The sequence below is a fragment of the Centruroides vittatus genome, unplaced genomic scaffold (assembly GCF_030686945.1).
Source record: "Centruroides vittatus isolate TY-2023 unplaced genomic scaffold, ASM3068694v2 contig_864, whole genome shotgun sequence".
Classification (NCBI taxonomy): Eukaryota; Metazoa; Arthropoda; class Arachnida; order Scorpiones; family Buthidae; genus Centruroides; species Centruroides vittatus.
This window is the reverse complement of record NW_027122564.1, coordinates 263,053-281,312: the sequence shown is the minus strand read 5'-3', so window position 1 is coordinate 281,312 and position 18,260 is coordinate 263,053. Positions and strand designations below refer to the sequence as shown.

Here is an 18,260-nt window from a genome sequence, read left to right as displayed (position 1 = left end):
GTAATAAAAAAAGAAATAGAAATATTCGTAAATAGCTCATTAGAAATTATTTTAATTCGACTTTTATCATGCTATTCGATTTATTTTAAAATAATTGACTTATAAAAGTAGTAATAGTAATCATCCTCAATAAAAATAACAATAATAAAGTAACGAGAGCAATTTTCCATCGAATAAATTTTATTAATAGAATTTTTTTTCTTTTGGAATTTTGTCCAGAAGTGTATTTTATGAAGAAAAGAGCACAGGTAATATCTTTTTCTTTTCTCTTTCTGTGTTATTTAATGTCACTTTCATTGAAATTCGAGTTTATTTTCGAATTGGACTGGTACATTTCGATAATTTGTCCTATCGTCTGTGAGAAATTTTTATTTATGTGAGATTGACAAGAATGGTAAGAAGCTGACAGGCCTTTCTGCAATAATTAATAGGATGAGTTTTAGAGGTGGATTATTGGAGAGTATTAGGATAAGATATTTACAAAAAGCGAAAGCTTTTATAGCAATTTGTTGAAGAAAATAACTTAAGAATGGAAAAGAATTCTCGAAATTTTTGCTTTTAGGAAACGTATAAAATCCCAGTAGAGCGATTCTCTTCGGTGAAAATAGTCGAATATAGCCCAATACATAAACTGTTCTCGACGTTGAAATCAACAATGGATACGGAAAACAAACCCATTTTCATCGTAAAATCTCTCTAATTTATAATTAATCATAACTTTACAAGAATATCGACTTTCTAAAGCTTTTTTTTAAATCAACCACTAAAAACTAAGACTCGTCATTAAAGTGGGAGATTCAGAAAGTATAAATGACGTCAATCGATCTGATTAAAGTTTCTATCTACTCTTTTATTAAATATCTATTTATAGATTCCGAATATTTTATTGTGGATTGACAGGCTTGACGACTTTTCTTTAATGATTTTCTTTTAATAATTTGAGGGTTTTTGCATGTATCTCGTTCGAATTTTATTGTCGAGTAGAGAATATGATAGGCAAACGAGTCTTCTTACTTATTTACGGGTTTACATCTTGTATAGAACCAAAATCGAATTTCAGCGGAGAGCAACTTGTTAAAAGCGAAAGCAGGATTTCCCAAGAGGACATCCTGCTTTATTCTGTTACCGCTTGATACCTGTCATATTTTTATCTCCAGCTTGTCCTATCTTCTATTATGAATGGTTAGGCATCTCTCACTCGTTTTTTCAAGAGCTATCCCTTAAAAAAACATTAAAATTTTTGCTTCGATTTCATAGTTTCATCTTTCAAATCTTTCTTTTTTGATTTTTTTTTTTCATTCGCGCTCTGCATTGGCGTAACTTTATATAAAGGTGGGTATCAGATTTACTACAAGGCCCACAAGCGTATCAAAATATGTTCAACGAAGCATCGAAAACAAGTCCCTGGTCGAACGGTCACGATTGGTTGCACATTCTGTTTGCCGGGTGATAAAACTGTATCTCGACGCCTGAAAATGCCAGATATATTTTCTTACCTCTCTGTTATCTGTTACATATGATGATATAACTAGTACAGTAATATTGCGCTGGATAAGATAGTAGCAATACAGTGGCGCGTTATCGTACAGGTAAAAAGGGTAGCCTAATTGCCTGGGGCTCCAAACCAATTTCTTATAAGAAAATATTTCCCCAAAAAATGTCTGAAGTCAACACTGTACTGTACATGGGGCCCCTAATTCAAATTTTCCTGGGTCCCACGAACCTATACTGCGCCACTGTAGCAATATTTTGATAGACAAAAGTACCAATACTAAGCTAGAATACGTTGTATAAACCGCAACTTTTAATCACGCGTGTTTTGATCTAGAAATAATTTTAACCGCCGACAATCGGTTTCTATGCGACTACTTCCTCTCTTCCGTGTTTAGCAAATACTAAAAAATTGGTGCTAACTGGACGTCGGAGGCATTCTACTGAAGGTGACGCAAAACGATTCGTACTCTGATAATTACACCTTTTAAAATATGCAGAATGTAAGATCGTAAAATCGTCGTTTGACGTTCCAACTGCAACAGAAGCTTGCGTGAATCTCTGGGGTTTAAATCGCAACAGATTTTTGTACTAGACACATACTGGCTTATAATGCGTTCGATACACGCAATTCTGTATTATTTTGGTCTTTTGGGAGGAGTTTAAAATTTTGTTTGAACTAACATGACCTCTTCGCCTCATTGAGAAAACTAGTTTTGTACAAACCCGAATTTAATGGAGGAAAGCTTTTCTATATGCTTTAGCACTTTTGTTAATGACTTATCTAATGGTTTTATTGCCATTCGCTTCCCTGAACGGAATAATTTCTTTTATATATCGGAAGGTTTGCTGCCAGTAATTTATTAAACTCTTTTTCTTTCTGTGTTGTGCCGGTGGCCTACTAGAAAACTAAAATGTTCAGAGAATGTTACTTATATTGATGAGCCAATGTGTTTTTTAAAGGGATCTCTTATAAGCGAATAAGCTTAGAAAATCCGTAAAGAATATAAGTTAAATAGTATTTTTTTTCTTGTTTAGACAAATATTTACAGTTTCGATACCGATGTGATTTAAAATTAGTTTTCCGTTTTTATGTATAAGATGAATTTATTGATTTTTTTAATAAAATAGATCATCTATTAGAAGACATTACGTGTTGTTTTTTTTTTTTTTTTTTTTTAATCTTGAGTTCTTCGATTCAGTTCATTCTAAACTGAATCGAAGAACATACAAAGAATGTTGCTGTCGCGATGAATGAGATATTTCTCACCAAAAGCATCATTTCAGTCGAAAAAAGATCAATTAGTGATCCAAACGTTGCTTTTGCAGCTGTTCTACTCTCATATCGGTTAAGATAGGTTAAATCGTTCGTTTTCTTCTCTCTTTCTATAATGATTTTCTTTGAATCGATAAAAAGTCTACATGTTAAAGTTATTAAACGTTGTGGTTTTTCCCTCCGCTCTTAAGAGGTTCCTCTCAGTCGTATGCATATCATAAAAATGTCAGCCTTATCCTACTCGTTTTTGTCGGGTAAAACCCTTATTTACTTGACCGATGACAAGTAATAATGTTAGAGGATGATCGATCAAGCGCAGACCTTGCCTTTTGTTATTAAGGGATGTCATCGTTGACGAAGGACACAATATTACTCTGTTTCTTTTACCGCTCAGTTGGAGTGGCAAACAACTAACTTTCTATATACAGTATATACATACATACATAAAATAAACGCTAAATGTCACGAATTATTAGCTAGTTTCATGCTCATTTTTTTGTGTATATAAAAGATCTTGTATTTTATAATTAAATATGCAATATGCTTCGAACCTTTGAATGAAAATTATAGAAATAATTGAATTTTATTTGTAGAATTTTAAGAACGGATGATCTCGTTTAGACTTAAATTTTTAATTTCGAAAATCGCTATTACAAAATTACATAGTTTTTACTAGGGGGAAAAACGTTATTATTGATCAGTATCAAACTAGTTTTGATATCGATCATCCCGAACAAAGTATATGTTTTATGATTATCTTTCAATTTTGTCCTTCTAATTGGATAGATAACGCCGAACTTCTATAAGAAATATAAATATATAAGTTATAACTTACATTTAAATAATTTAGTAATATGAATCTTTGAGGAAAGAATTTACGCATATGAATATATAATTTATCTGGAGTTTTCAACTTCTCTCGCTTGTCGACCCCTTTCTAACAATAGAATTAAATCGCCAACACCTGTCTAAAATAAAAAAATACAAGTAGACAATACAGAATCAAAAAAGAATTAATATGTTTTTTATTAAACGTAAAAATCAAATTTTGTGTTTTATTTTAATAATAATTAAAGATGCCAATTATTTTATCTTTAAATATAATAAAAATAACTATCTGCCGATCCTTAGTAATTTATAGATCCAGATATATCAACTGAATTGGGGTCGCTAGGGACCACGTTGGAACCTCTAATATATATGTATATTCAGCAGTATAAAATAACACATAATTACCTTTTTAAAACTTTATTCGGATTTTTTTAGATGATTATTTTGTATTTGAATATCGGAATTTTACGTAGAATCTCATCGTTAGTTGATATAACTTCCTTCACAAATTATGTCTTTTAATTTATAAACATAAAATATATTTGATGATAAATTGTTTATGAAGTTTTAAAGCTTTCGGCGTATTTACTGAATATATTTTCCATCTGTTGCACATTTATACTCATTGCTGTGTGCTAAAGATATTTCGAGAAATCTTAGAAATTGATTTATGATGGTCTGACGGCTATCACGTAATATCTTATACATAAGACAGGCTACTTTCTCATTCGTTCTTTTTTCTTCAGAAATTTTATTCCAGAAAAGTTGTTCTAATTGTTGTAAAGTACAACCGTTTTGATGGAAATTTTTTCTTTATGTCGAATTTACTCCATGTTTGTCAACTTCAACAAATCTCTTTGAAAGTTTCGCACCACTTGAATTGTTCGATGATGAAGGTAGCCCGAAGACATTCTTTTAGCGTAAGGTGACATTCATACCACTTCAGGCTAAATTTAGAATTTTTGTGAATTATCGATTCAAATTTACGAAATTCTTTTTTAATGCATTTCAATATTTTGCCATTTAAAATGCTCCGAAAGTTTCAGTTTTCTTTCATTAAAAATATTATTTCATTAAATTTTTATATTCTACATTTATAGATGCGAATAAGTTTTATTTAATTATGTGTGTCGTGGTTTCTCTTCTAAGCTGTACAAGCAGGTTTGCTTCGCCTCCCAACTTTAAGGAAACGTCTTTAACATAATTTACTTTCTAAAAATAGAATTTTCATGCAGTATTCAAAATTTAGTCTGTGAATCGTTAAACGAGGAGCTAGCATGAAGGAGAGGGAAGAAGTGGCATTTCGTGCCCGTCCACCAATAGTTTTAGTACCTATTTGACAGTGGAATTGGTTTAGAAGCGCAATAGTATATGCCTCATACACTTCTCCGGCTTTTCCTCTCCATTTCGTTCTCTTAATGCAGCGAGGTTAGTACTACCCCACACATTTACCGCAAAAACTACGTCACTGTTAGGATAACACTGGATTTTTAGTTTTATTATTTCTGTTTTCTGTAATTTAAATGCATTTGGAAAGCTCTTGATATCGTTTCGTTCCTCGTCATTACACTCAGGACCATTCGCCATGTCACACTCGTAGAAGTATAATAGTGTTTTCAATTAATATTATTTCACGTATTGCAATTTGAGCTGGTATATTGAGTAACGAGTTTTTTTTCTGTTTCTAAAACACGATCTTGGTCACGTATCCAGCCTCTACTTTTCTATTCCGTTAACAGAGGGCAGGATAAAGTACAACGGCAGTGCGCCACACAACGGGGAGAAGCCGCAGTCACCTAGACGTGTGGATTGTGTGTGTATGTGTGTGTGTGTGTGAGATATCCGAACTGGGTGTACCCGGGGGAACCCAACACCCGTGACCTCATATCCCAGCCTCGGACGTCTTTCGGAGGTCATTGAAATTAGGCAAGAGTGAGTTTTGTTTCCTTCATTCTTAACGCTATCGATTGGCGTGTATAGGGGGCCTGAACCTATTCACGCGGTTCGATCCGAGGGAAATATATTCTATATTACTGTTTAATAAGGTTTTTGGGTTGGATCCGTGCCAAAGTACAAATTTCCTCGTGGATCCAATCACGTGGACGATTCGGCCGCCATAAAAACAAGCGAAGGATCCACACATCCGGCTATCCTGCGCCTCCCACCATTTTGAATTGGATTCTAGTTAATCCGGTTTTCGATAATTTGTGATGGTAATTTGGATAATCTTATTAATTAGCGGGTAAATTCCGATTACCGATCTTACAGAATTCAAACCGATTTTAATAGTATCATTTTTATCGTTATTGGACTTTTCTTATCTCGATCCTCGTTGGTGTGTAGGTCGATATTTTATAACGATAAACTTGTGCCAAAGGCCCATTTAGAGGGATTAATTGGAGTTGGCGTATCGATTGCCTGGTGCTTCTCTCCACCGCTTTAAAAAGTGACAGGTGAGAAGGTCAGAGTTCTAATTTAGAAAGTGTAATGCATATTTATAACTGGCATCGTCAGTTGTGCGAATTTGAAAATTGGTTATGTTGATGGGGATGTCAATAATTGAGAAGTGAAATTCTCTAGCACGATATGTTATTTTCTAGATTATTCTGTTTATGATGGATGCACTTTTATCCATTTTTTTACTGAAGAAATATCAATCATTTGCTGATCTTTTGGAATATATTAATAGATAAATGCCACGCACTAATTTAAGTTTTAACGTGTAGCATTGTTCTTAGATACGAAGAACGTTGCTTAATTTATTGAACACAAAATATTTTTATACCATTTTGTTTAATTGAAATTAAGTGCAATATTTTATGCCAATTTTAGTGAAAGGCGGTCCATTGGTTAAGAATGAACCAATGAATGGTTTAAATGAACGGTTTTTCCACATCATCTGTTTTTTTATGCCAATAGGATGCTATATATGTATATATATAAGTTTTGTATCATAATACTAAGAAGAATCCAATTCTACTGAATAATTTATTGTAGGTAGATTTAATCAATAGCTTATTAATGTGATTCCCAAAAGCATTTTATCTTTACTATCTTTCTTTTGCACACAATAATAATAATAATAATAATAATCTCTTATTCAGGTACTTTAAAACTTCATTTTTATCCACGAAACACTTTCTCGTGTTGAATGGTTTCGAAGTGGATATTCCAATAATTATCGGATCTTCGTAGTAAACACGTTAGGAGAGGGAAGTAGTGTTAGCTAAATGAAACACGTAAGTAAACATTTTGCTAAACACGATGCTGCTACAGTTATCTTATAAAATTGGTAGTACAGTCTGGTTGGGAAACGTGTTTGGAGTTCAAATCTTTCTCAGTGCTGGGAATTTGTGATCGATGGATAGCAATTGGTAAATAGAGTGGGTCACGATAGCGTGTAATTCCGAGAGATGGTTAACTGATGTAGCCCTTTTTGCATTCGATCACTCCCTCCACAAAAGATATATATGGCTGTATCAAGATATTATTTATGAGTATCACTATCGTATATTTATTGCGTTATTTTTAATGTCCATCACGATAGAATGGTGTAACCGGTTAGGATGGGAAAGATAATTGTCACGCGATAATTTCGTGTTATTTTGATCCTGTGATAGTTCACAGATGTTTGTTTATCGGCGAAAACCTAATGTAGAGCTGAAAGGAATTTGATTACGCTGATAAGTAAAGCCGTGAAAGCTTGTGAAAGTAACTAGAATTTATCATGAGTGAAAATTAAAAAAAAATTGGTAATGTTAGGTCTGTTAAAAATTTAGGACGCGCACCTCTTAAGAAAAGTAGACCAAACAACTTAATCGTATTTGACGCTTAGAATATTCAAGCAAAAGTTATTGCTAGTACATTTAACAGTGTGATGATTATCATTCCAGTTAGTGTGTCCTATGAGAATGTTTTAAAGATTAAGAAAGATTTAATTAGATTTAAAGATTTAATTAAAGATGAAAAGCAGTAAAAATGAAGTTGTGTTTATTTCTCTGATTAATATTAATGGCTAATTAGGAAATGGTGTCATTGTAATATAAAATAATTCAGAAAATTCAAATATATTTACAGTTTAGCACGACAGTGTGGAAAATATAATTGGATTTTTCAACTATAATTTTATTTAAACTGACAAATCAATCGTTTGTTTCTCTTATCTAATTTTTGTTATTTTCAGTTTTTATATGTATAATTAATATCAGACACATTCAATGTTTGTACTCCGTATAATGTTAGTTTATGCACAATATACTTTCAAACATTGAAAGCTTTATTTAAGCTGTTCGTTAAGTCTCGAGGATAATCAGACAGAATACGTTTCTTTAGCTGACAGATATAGTTGCGATAAGTTTAAACTACTAAGTTAAACTACAAATTTTTACCGATAAAATTTTCATAAGTTACTTATATGAAAAGCAGTGAATATTTAAACTAAATAAATAACCATAGATAGATTTTTAAAAAAAGATAAATTGCAAAATATAAATAGAACAGTAATTTTCAGAAAATACAAAGTAATAAATGGCTTTGAAGAAGAATGAAGAAGGTCTAATAGTCCGAAAAATGATGATTTTATATATAAAATTGGTGCTATCAGGGAAATGTAGTGGTAAAGTTTAAAGAATTTTATTTTTAAAAATAAATCTCTGCACGAAATTTCTTCGTATATGTTCTCATTCCAAAGATCTTGATATTCATTCTAAATCTCAAAGTTTATTTTAAATATATCGATTCTAAACTGCAATAGAGAAAACTATTCGAAGAAAGATCTAGTATTTTAATAATAAAAAGAAAAATAGAACATAGTTCGCTATAACAATACAAAAGTATTGTATTGGAAAAATATAGATTGAAGTTGTAGACCTCAGCCCTGAAATTTTATTAGAAAAGTGAGAAAAATGGCGCCGAGGCATCTGGCTGTCTTCAAATATAAACGGATGTAGCAGATATAGAAATGAAGTAGCATGTTCAACTTTCGATATATGAAGTGGCTTAGTATCTTTGGATATAGAATGTTTGTTTTGAAGGCTAGAGGCGAAGTTGCTACAGTGTGATCTCATTAGAGGTTGGCTACTTTTCAAAATGAAATCTTTGATCCTAGCGTTGCGAGCAAAATCCCGATAGGATGTACCGATAATAGTTTACGCTACTAAAAATTTAAATTACCATATTTTAATGGAATTTCAAAAATAGTTCCGTTCTCATTTCGTTTTCCGAAGAGGGGCGGGAATATGCTTTCTAGACAGAAAGTATTTTCGCTAGAAGTCCATTAGCGGAATGGATTCTTGATGGCTATTGGTCGGTCGTGAAGGAATATCTAGATATCGACCAATCGTAGCTATTAAGATACCGGGCCGCCATTAAGTAGCTTTTTAGGAGGAGAAGATCCGGAGAAAGTGATTTAAAAGTTTTAACGCAATGGATATAAGTAATGCGTTTTTAAAGAGACTGTATACTGGAATGAGATTTTTAGTTATGTTAACAGGCTTTAAAATTTTCACCTTCCTCTTTCTAACTCATTCGTTGTTTTCCTTCCTTAATTATTAGTGATTTTAAAACGTAGTTATAAGGGGATAGCTGAATTTTGGAACTAGTCCAACTCTTAACAAATGGTTAAACTCTTTTCTCGACTTTATTTAATTCGGAATTTACCTTTTTATTTATTCTAAGCGAAAAGAAAATTACAATATATACATACGAAGTTTACTGTGACTGACATGAATGTATTCATTTTTGAGAAAAATTAGAAAGTTAAGAAATTTGTTGTCTAAATTTTATTAAAAAATGTCAAAAGTTTTGTTTTTATTTCATATTGGAACACTTCCAATATTATAAGTACAAAGTTGAGACAGTGGTTTATAATTACAGAAAATCCCCTGTTTTTATAATAATTCTAATTTTTACATTTCGCACATTATTTTACCGCTTTTTTAAGTATATAAATATACTACAAATCTGTCATCCGTTCTGCTACGACATCATTTTTACATAATTCTTACTCTTTTTAAGTTTAATTCTGTAATATTGAAATTGATGCTTTGCTTTAAATTATGATAAATTATGTGAGAAACATTTCAAATGATTTTGCTGTTAACCTAATATATATATATGTGTGTTTGTATTTAATAAACTTCTGATACTTTCTTGTGGGTTTACTTTATAATTCTTTGGAATATTTATCGATTCTGGCATTTTACCGATTTTATTTGTGTTGTAGCATTTATTTTTTCATACAATTTCTATTTTTCTTTCGACTTTTGACTTTTTAAAGACATAAATTCAATTAAAAGATGTATTTTATTGTTTACTTGTAGTATTTCTCTTTCTTTACTATTTAAAATATTCTTAAAATTTGCAACTTTATAGTGTATTATTTACAAATTTTCACTGTTTAACTATAACATAAAGTTTTCGTTCTCAATTTTTTAATGTACGCTATTTATCTCTATCTATTGCGATGATTTTTAAAGTTCTTTCATTCCTAGAAATTTTTCTAAGTCTAGTAATTGCTCAGATTCCTGCAAAAGTCAGCAGTTGCTCTTCCATCACTATTCAGTCTAGAAATATGGATTAGTCATATAAATGGAAACAGTCAGATCGAAATTCTTCTTTCTGCTTTTTTACTGTCTGGTAGAAAAGTAGCTTAAAGGATCATTTGATCTGCCTGTCCGAATTTTGGATTAAAGTTTTTACTTCTTGTCTTACAATTTTTAGAGCAGAAATGCAGTAGAAACATTTAAAAAATATATTTATATATGTATTCTGAGTTGCGGAAAGAATTATTGTTACGGTAGCAAATGTTTTCTTCTTTTGGAATTCGGATTTTCTCGATTGTGTTATGTATATATTTTTTTTAATTTCGAAAGCGTGATGTTATCGAGTTTTACACGTAAAAGGCCGAGTTGGAATTAAATAGAAGCAAATGTAAGAGAGAATTGCTACATTAACATGTTTCGTGTTTATAGTCACGAAATTTTCTGTTCGTTGTTGTAATTGCAATAATATAGTTTACCAACTGATTTATCATAATTGTGCTATTACGGTATTAATAGGTAAACCGCTCTTTTAAATGGGCCGCATAGCTAAAAACACTTTCTTGAATGGTGTAATATTTTATATTGGATTCTACTTGGAATTAGCACTATTCTTCGTCAAATGAACACTAAAAGTAAGTTTAAATTTTGGTAATAAAACTAGCAGATTTTTCTTGCATCGTTAAGTGTCTAATAAATTCCGGTGTATGCTTCCTATTATTCGAATTTTAATATTTAAAATATTTTAACAATATTCTATTTCTTCGAATAAAACATCCTTTATTTATGAAATATTTAATAATACAATAAAATATTTAATTCTTTAATTATAAAAAACTGGAATTCGTTTTAAAATGAAGTGTTTGTTTTGTACTTTGTAAAAAAAAATTGTTTATGAAAAGGAAATTTATTTTGTTAAAATGAATTATTTATTTAAAACAAATTACTCATTTCATCAAAAAGGAAACGTAAATAATAAATTATTTTATGTTTTATTATTTTTTGTGAAAACAATTTTCCTCCTGGATTATTCGAAATTTTATTTATTGGAGTAAATTCGGATGAATTAGTGATTCATTCTATTTTAACGAATATGCTTTGAATGGTTGGCAATTTTAAATCAGCTTCGAAAAATCGACGAATAAAAATATTTGGCATACAATTTTCGGATTTCGAATCTGTTTACATTAAGGTCATCTAGCTCCACGTTAGTAACGGAAAGAGCTATCTTAAGCTTTAAAATCAATTTTGAAAGTCTAAAATAGAAAATTTAAGCGTAACGAAAGGTGTTGGATGAAATTCTTCAGCTTTACATCAAATCCAATTTAAAAACTCACATTTTCTACCACACATTGCTCTTTAGTTTACTTTTTCTCTTCAAAGTAAATCTCTTGTTATTGTAAAGTCGTAAATTAAAATCTTATCTTTGACTCGCCATCTTATTTGGAATAAAGAAATTTTTTAACGCTTATACACGCATATAAAGGTATTTCTGTAATTTTCAAAAAGAATATTCGGATAAATTCAGAACGGAGAGAAAAATTGGAAATTCGCATATCTTTTTCTTTTTATCTCAGTGCATCATCTGGTGAATACCACTGTAAGAGCGCGAGTTTGGCAGTCGCTGATACTAGAAATCCTCGCCTGTCAAATAAAACGATAAAAAGGTGATCTTAAATCTATACAAAAGTGATGTGTGGGATTCGCTATCCGTTCCTAATCTAGCTATATTAGAAACGAGAACGATTTTACTAAGAAGCCTCCTGTGCACTATTGTTAAGATATGTTGAGCAAAACATTTTGTTAATTTAGTAATATGTATTTCATTTGGGCCGCTTAAGACGCCTTTTGTCAATGCAGATCGAACTTACTTGGATAAAATACTCGGATGATGTCTCTTTTACCGCTCCTCCTGTTCAGAACGAGCGATCGATCGAAGATTTGGCGGGAAAGTGACGTCATTCGTGCACATCCTCGGGCCTGCGACATTTCTAAATGAGGTTGGATAGGAAGGATGATTTTCCATCTTAATCTGGGACGTTGAAATAATTATCGAAGTAAATAACTGTCCTAGTTAGATGGATGGTTTATAAACACGATAATTACGTTTAGTATTCGATTATTTTCTATTATTACGACTCAATAAATGTATTTTCTAACAGGAATACAACGTGTATGATATTCTAGGTGATGCACGCTGTTTTGTTTTATTTATTTCCTTTCCGGGAAGCGACTCGTGCATTTTTAAAACTGTTTTTCGTTCACGCTTATTATTATTATTATTTGGCAATTAGTTAAATATAAATCGTAAATTATACGACGTTGCTCGATTTGTTTATTTTCTGATTATTATAATTAAACAATTCTATCGATTGGCGAAGATGGAAAAGTGTCGAGTTATCAGAACTGAAATTGCGCTATTATTTTTCTAGATAACGTTATCTAATTGGTCGAGTTGAATGGCAAGAGTGACATGTGCATCTTAATTCACCTTCTTTCTTATCGATGCACCGTGACTGTTCTTATTAATCGATCAAAAATCGATAAATCTATCTATAAATTAAAAGGATCGAATAAAATATAACGTTCGTAACTACAGTTCGTAATCTCTAGTTAAAATGCTTTTTAATAAAGAACAAGAAAAATAATTGTAAATAATCAACCATAATTATCTAAGGATTATGTATTTATTCAATAAGAATTTTTAGTTTTAGACTGCATTAAATTATATAACGTTGCGCTTAAAATATTTAAATTTAAGTTGACAAATTTAACGTTTCTCAGTGGCTGGTTCTAGATTTTAACGCTTTTGCCACACGTACAGTACATTTATCCCTTCGTTTATAATTCACTACTTAATTCAAAATTAAATTTAGGAATAAATTTCGTGAAGCGTATATTGGTTAGCTCATTCGTGTAAAAGTTTATTTACGTTTTAAATTGATTCGTTCCGCTGACCCCTGTAAAACGGTCTTTGGTACATATTGCTTAAGCCATGTAGAAAAGTTAACAAAACCATTGCTTTAAGTGTTCCAAAAATTGAATTTTACAACTTTAAATGTGATGAAAGAATAACAAGACTAGTCCTTTTAATGCAATCTTTTTTGTCTGAAATGTTACGTTTCATATTCCTCAAGAGTTTGTTTACGATTTAAATTATTACTGTATCACTAATAATAAGAACACAATAGCATAAGATAATAATAAGGATAGTTTAATATAAATAATTCTTGTATAACACGTTATACAGAATTTTGACTCATTCAAAAATTTGAAATAATGAATTTTATTTTTCATAAATATGGTTATATGTTGAATCATTTTATGAATTATGCCATAATAAAAATCCAGTTGATTTAAGACTGCTGATACAACTTGTTGTATATTTTTATATGAATATATTTTAATTTCTACAATTTCATAGCTTTTGTATGATTTCAGAACATGGAATATAAATCAATATTGGTAAGAAGTTAAATAACTTATATGAGATGAATAGATTTTTCTACTTAAAATATACATAGTGGTTTTTTATATTTATTCTAATTTTTAGTCTTAAACTTTCTGGCTTAAGATTATTATTTCTATAGATTTAACTAGTTTCGAGTTGGCTGTGTTTTCATAAAGGATTAAGTTTAAGCACATTTTACGTAAGATTTCTTCTGCATTTTTATATAAGATCTATTTCCTGTATGTGTTTTGATATCCAATTATATGTATACGCTGTTTAACTGTTGTAGATATATAAAGAATATACAGTTATACGATCTTAAGCAAATTAATTTCGATTTCAGATCATCTTCTAAGGATCATTTCAACATCAGATCAATACCGTGCGTGTATTTTCTGTTTCTGTTAGGTTAGAGTGTCGTCCGAATCTCCTTAATGGTAGGAACATTTTATATGCTCTCTGCGTACTTCTAGAACGATGTGTAATTGGAATAAAAATAAATTTTTAATACTGACTCCAATACTGCATTTCGAATCTCGTCATAAACTGTTTGCAAACATCTCCGGCCATGACGAAATATAAGTTTGAATTAGACTTACCAACATAATGGAAATATCAATCATTCTGTCACCTTAATATGTGTTTGTGAATAGGACGGCGCATTGAAAAGAGGATAGAAAAGCACGAGAAAATGAAAATTTCTTTGTTCGGTTTCGAATAAATTATTTATAAACATAATTACGAGCCTGCTGTTGTAATTGTTGGATTGTAATGACAAGTTAGTGTTGAGTCATCATTTCCCTTCTCTCCTGCTGTGTTCAATATCCGGTGGCTCGTTACAGATACACTCTCCGTCTAGCTGCGACTGACACACGACATTCGATAAATTCTCATTCGATTCGAGACAGTCAACATGTCTTATAAATGACAACAAGACAGACAAAGAAAAAATAAAGTCTGTAAAGAATCACTTAACATCTTCACTCTTTGCGCATTCTTTCTGCCGATCGAATCTCTAATTTTTCATTCTTTCTGAATAGTTTTCTGACAGTTTACACTTATTATATTTACTTTATTTCGGTTTATTGGTGTTTTTGATGCAAATTCGAATAGAAAACGTCATATTATATATTCATGAATTTTTTTTATAGTTTCGAATATATATATATATTTCAAAATATATATATATATTTACATATATATATATTTGTGTATATATATATATATATATATATATATATATATATACAATTCGAATATATATATATATATATATATATTTTAGTCAATCTTAGCAGTGGAACATGAAATAGTCTGCGAATATTTGTGCTGGAAATTCAGTTAAACGTATCTTGTTTTAAAGCAAAATAAAAGAAAATAGCGCTGAGATAGCAAGAAAAAGTTCTGAATCTTTTGTAGATTAACTCGCGCGAATATTGTACACAATTTAACATAAAAGCAAAGTTCTTACGGTCTTTTGAAATATATTTGGACTCTAAAACAAAAATAAGATTTGAAAAGCGAATTTTACTTTTATAAGAAACTATACATTTAAATAAATCCGTTTTATTTTCTTTTCTTCTTTTTTAATAATATTTTTTAGATAAACGTAATGTGTTGATGCTGTGAATCTTTGTTATTTTTGTTATTTTTTTGATTTAAAGAACTTAGTTCGTTGCCTTCGCCCAATCCTTAAATGTTAAAATTCGAGTAGAATATATGTTATCGAGAAACTATGTTCCCTTTCTAATGGAATTCTACAGGAAGCATTTTTGTAATCAGGCATTCAAGATAAGGAATCGGTATCCCGGGATTCGAGATACCAGCTTTCCTTGTAGGATATTGGTTAATTAACTTCAACTGGGTAATGTTACTAGACCAGACAGTCGATGCCTCCAGGCTAATCGGTAATTACAAGCAGATACGGTTTTTCGTTTTGTTTAGCAAAATATTTATCAAATTTTTTATATAGTTTGTTTTTCATCTAAAGCATAGGTTTAGCTGAAAAACTAATAGTCTGGTGTAAGAAGGTTGAATAAATATAAAAAAATAATTGCTTTTCTCCGTATGAAAGAGTGCAAGATTGATTGATGACATCTTACAGTACCGTAAATCTTTATGGATTTATTGTAAAGAATGTAAAAACATCATCAATGGAGACCCTTTTTAAATTTACAAAGTTCGAGATGGTTATACGTTTGATATTTTTAGAAGAAATTGCGATCGCTAAATCATATTCATTGCGTGATTATCACATATAAAAGCATCTAGTTTTTATTTATATGAAAATTACTTCTCAAAAATAGATTCCGATGGATTGATTATAGTTTTGAGTTGCACGATATCGAGCTTATTAAAGAAATTTAAGTTTTTGAGATAATTTAATCTCGCTGATTCCGCTTTTGGAATTCGGTCCGTTTGTGTTCGAAATTCTTATGTGATGTTCTCTCAGCACGAAATATAATCAAAGGATATAACTTAAATTTTTTGACTAGAGATGGAATAAAAGTTTCTCTTTGAAAATTACGATTCTGACATATGTAATGATGGTGAATGAATTATGTGGTATAACACTTGAATGTTCTTTTCCACGTGGAAAAGTGTTGCAGGATAATTCTATTTTTTCTTTCCTTTTTTAAAATAAATTATTTATATTCATCAAAGTTTCACTTTGTAGCCGAATGTATTAAAACTTAATGACAAGGTGTGGTCTACAACTGTTTGATAGTCTTGTAGTAGAGTGGAATTCCAAAAGAAATAAAAGAAAGTAGCAAAGATGATATAAAAGTAGTTTATTGTTTTAGCTACTTTTTCATTTCTGTTGTAATCTGAAATATGTACTTTCTTTCAATTATTCATTACTTTTCGAGCTATAAAAGGCCAATAAACTGATCTAAAAATATTAGATAAGTGTTAAACATAATAATTGAATTTTCAGACATTATCACTTGAAATATATTTGCAAAAATGAAGTTTTGTCCTTGTCTGATCAGTCTTAATCACGTTGCATTGCTAGAGGAAAAGTAATATTCTGAATTAAAAAAAAAAAAAAGTTGGTAAATGTTATATAAGGATAATTGGCTGGAATACGGCATTCGTATTATTGTCTGTTGCGCAAAAAAAAAATCGTAAAATAATCTAAATGTATCGTTTAACCGATTGTAACAATAGCTTGTATAGCGAAACCAATAGGTCTTTGACGAGTTATGAAACCTATGAAATGCCATTTCTCGAATATTTGGAAAAACACGTTGTAATGCACTGTAATATATTGTAAGAGACAAGAATTTTAAATTTAGTCACGTAGACCAACGGAAGGAATTCGATTGATTGGAGAATAGGATTGACAAGTGCGAAGTATAAAGGATGAGAAAGTTTGAATGAAAACAGGTGGAGAATATTCAAGAGAATAGTAAGAAATAAAAGGAAATGTGTGTACAAAAGGAATTATGGATGTAGTCGTGACGTATAAATAGACTTAGAAAGTGCAAACGAATGCAAAGATGAACTAAAATGGTAGTTAGATCTTCGTCGTTAGAGCAACCGTCAAGAAACATGGCCGAGTTATGCGCATACTATAACTATTTATATATAACTTTTAGCCTGATTAAATACAGTAGGGTAAAATAAAGAGAAAATGGAATCTAAGAATAAAATGCCATTTATCTGGTTACCTCCACCCAACAGGAAACACAATTCCGTAGGCGGGGATTCGATTGCCTGAGAATCAGCTCGCCATGATTTATTATAAGGTGGTAAACGAAAAACGATGTTGCGAATAGAAAGAGGATTTACTGAATTCTTTGTGAAGTTCCTCCGCGTAATTCTCTTACAACGTTTCTGAAAAGTCGATGACCACGCGCCTGTTTATCATTGTTTCCTAATTAGTTTATATATATTATACCGGTTTGTGTGTGTATATATACATATATACACACAATTTTGAGATGTCGGTGTATTTCGTAGATGAAATTAATGTCAAAATGACGTGAAATTATAATTCGTGTAATGTTAGAATTATAATTCAGGAAGCTGTGCTTCGATTTAATAATACACACTGAACATTTTCATACAGAACTTCTTATAAGTTTTTGTACATATCGATCCTCTCAACACAAATTTTTCTTAGGTTATCTGAAACTTTTCCACGAACTCCTTCACAAAAGACCACTTTCTCTATAGGCTTATAATTTATATAAAGAGTTGCTTAATTTCTCATTTTTCTTTTGAAAAGAATGTTATCCATTTTTCTTCTTTCATTCCTTTTGTCCTTTTCAATTGAATTTTTCTGCTATTTTTAATCTAAATTTCTAAAAAGCTATTTGTTTTTATGACAAATTCAAAGATTTACGTCAAAATTTAAACTTTAAATAAGCTATTTTATCAAAATTTACAGAGCAATTAATCGCTTGGCGAATTGGAAGTTATTTAATTTTACATTCGTTTTTGTGTAACGTAAAAACATTGATTTCATATCCTGTCTGGTTGTCTTCTCGCTTGTTAATTCATCTATTTTTTTTTTCTTTAAATCAAAATTAATTTTTTCTGATTACTCGATCGATGAAAAATATATTCTAATTCATTGCGGTATCTGAAATATTCTTTTATTCGTGTAGGTGGAATTTATAAATATTAAATAAGTAACTGGCGACTGAAATAAGCATGGCTTTCT

The 18,260-nt window shown here is 30.5% G+C and overlaps 1 protein-coding gene across 4 annotated transcripts in view; it reads left to right on the top strand.

Moving 5' to 3' along the window:
- Positions 1-18,260, top strand: part of LOC136982824 (PH and SEC7 domain-containing protein 1-like) — a 158,441-nt gene that overhangs the window by 14,337 nt on the left and 125,844 nt on the right. Inside the window, exon 1 of one of the 4 annotated variants that reach the window (XM_067279349.1) lies at positions 4,730-5,530. The exons of the other annotated variants lie outside the window; for them this stretch is intronic. The gene's annotated coding sequence lies outside the window, so the exon portion shown is untranslated. Of the gene's footprint in view, positions 1-4,729; positions 5,531-18,260 lie in introns of those variants that run through there. 4 annotated transcript variants of the gene reach the window in all.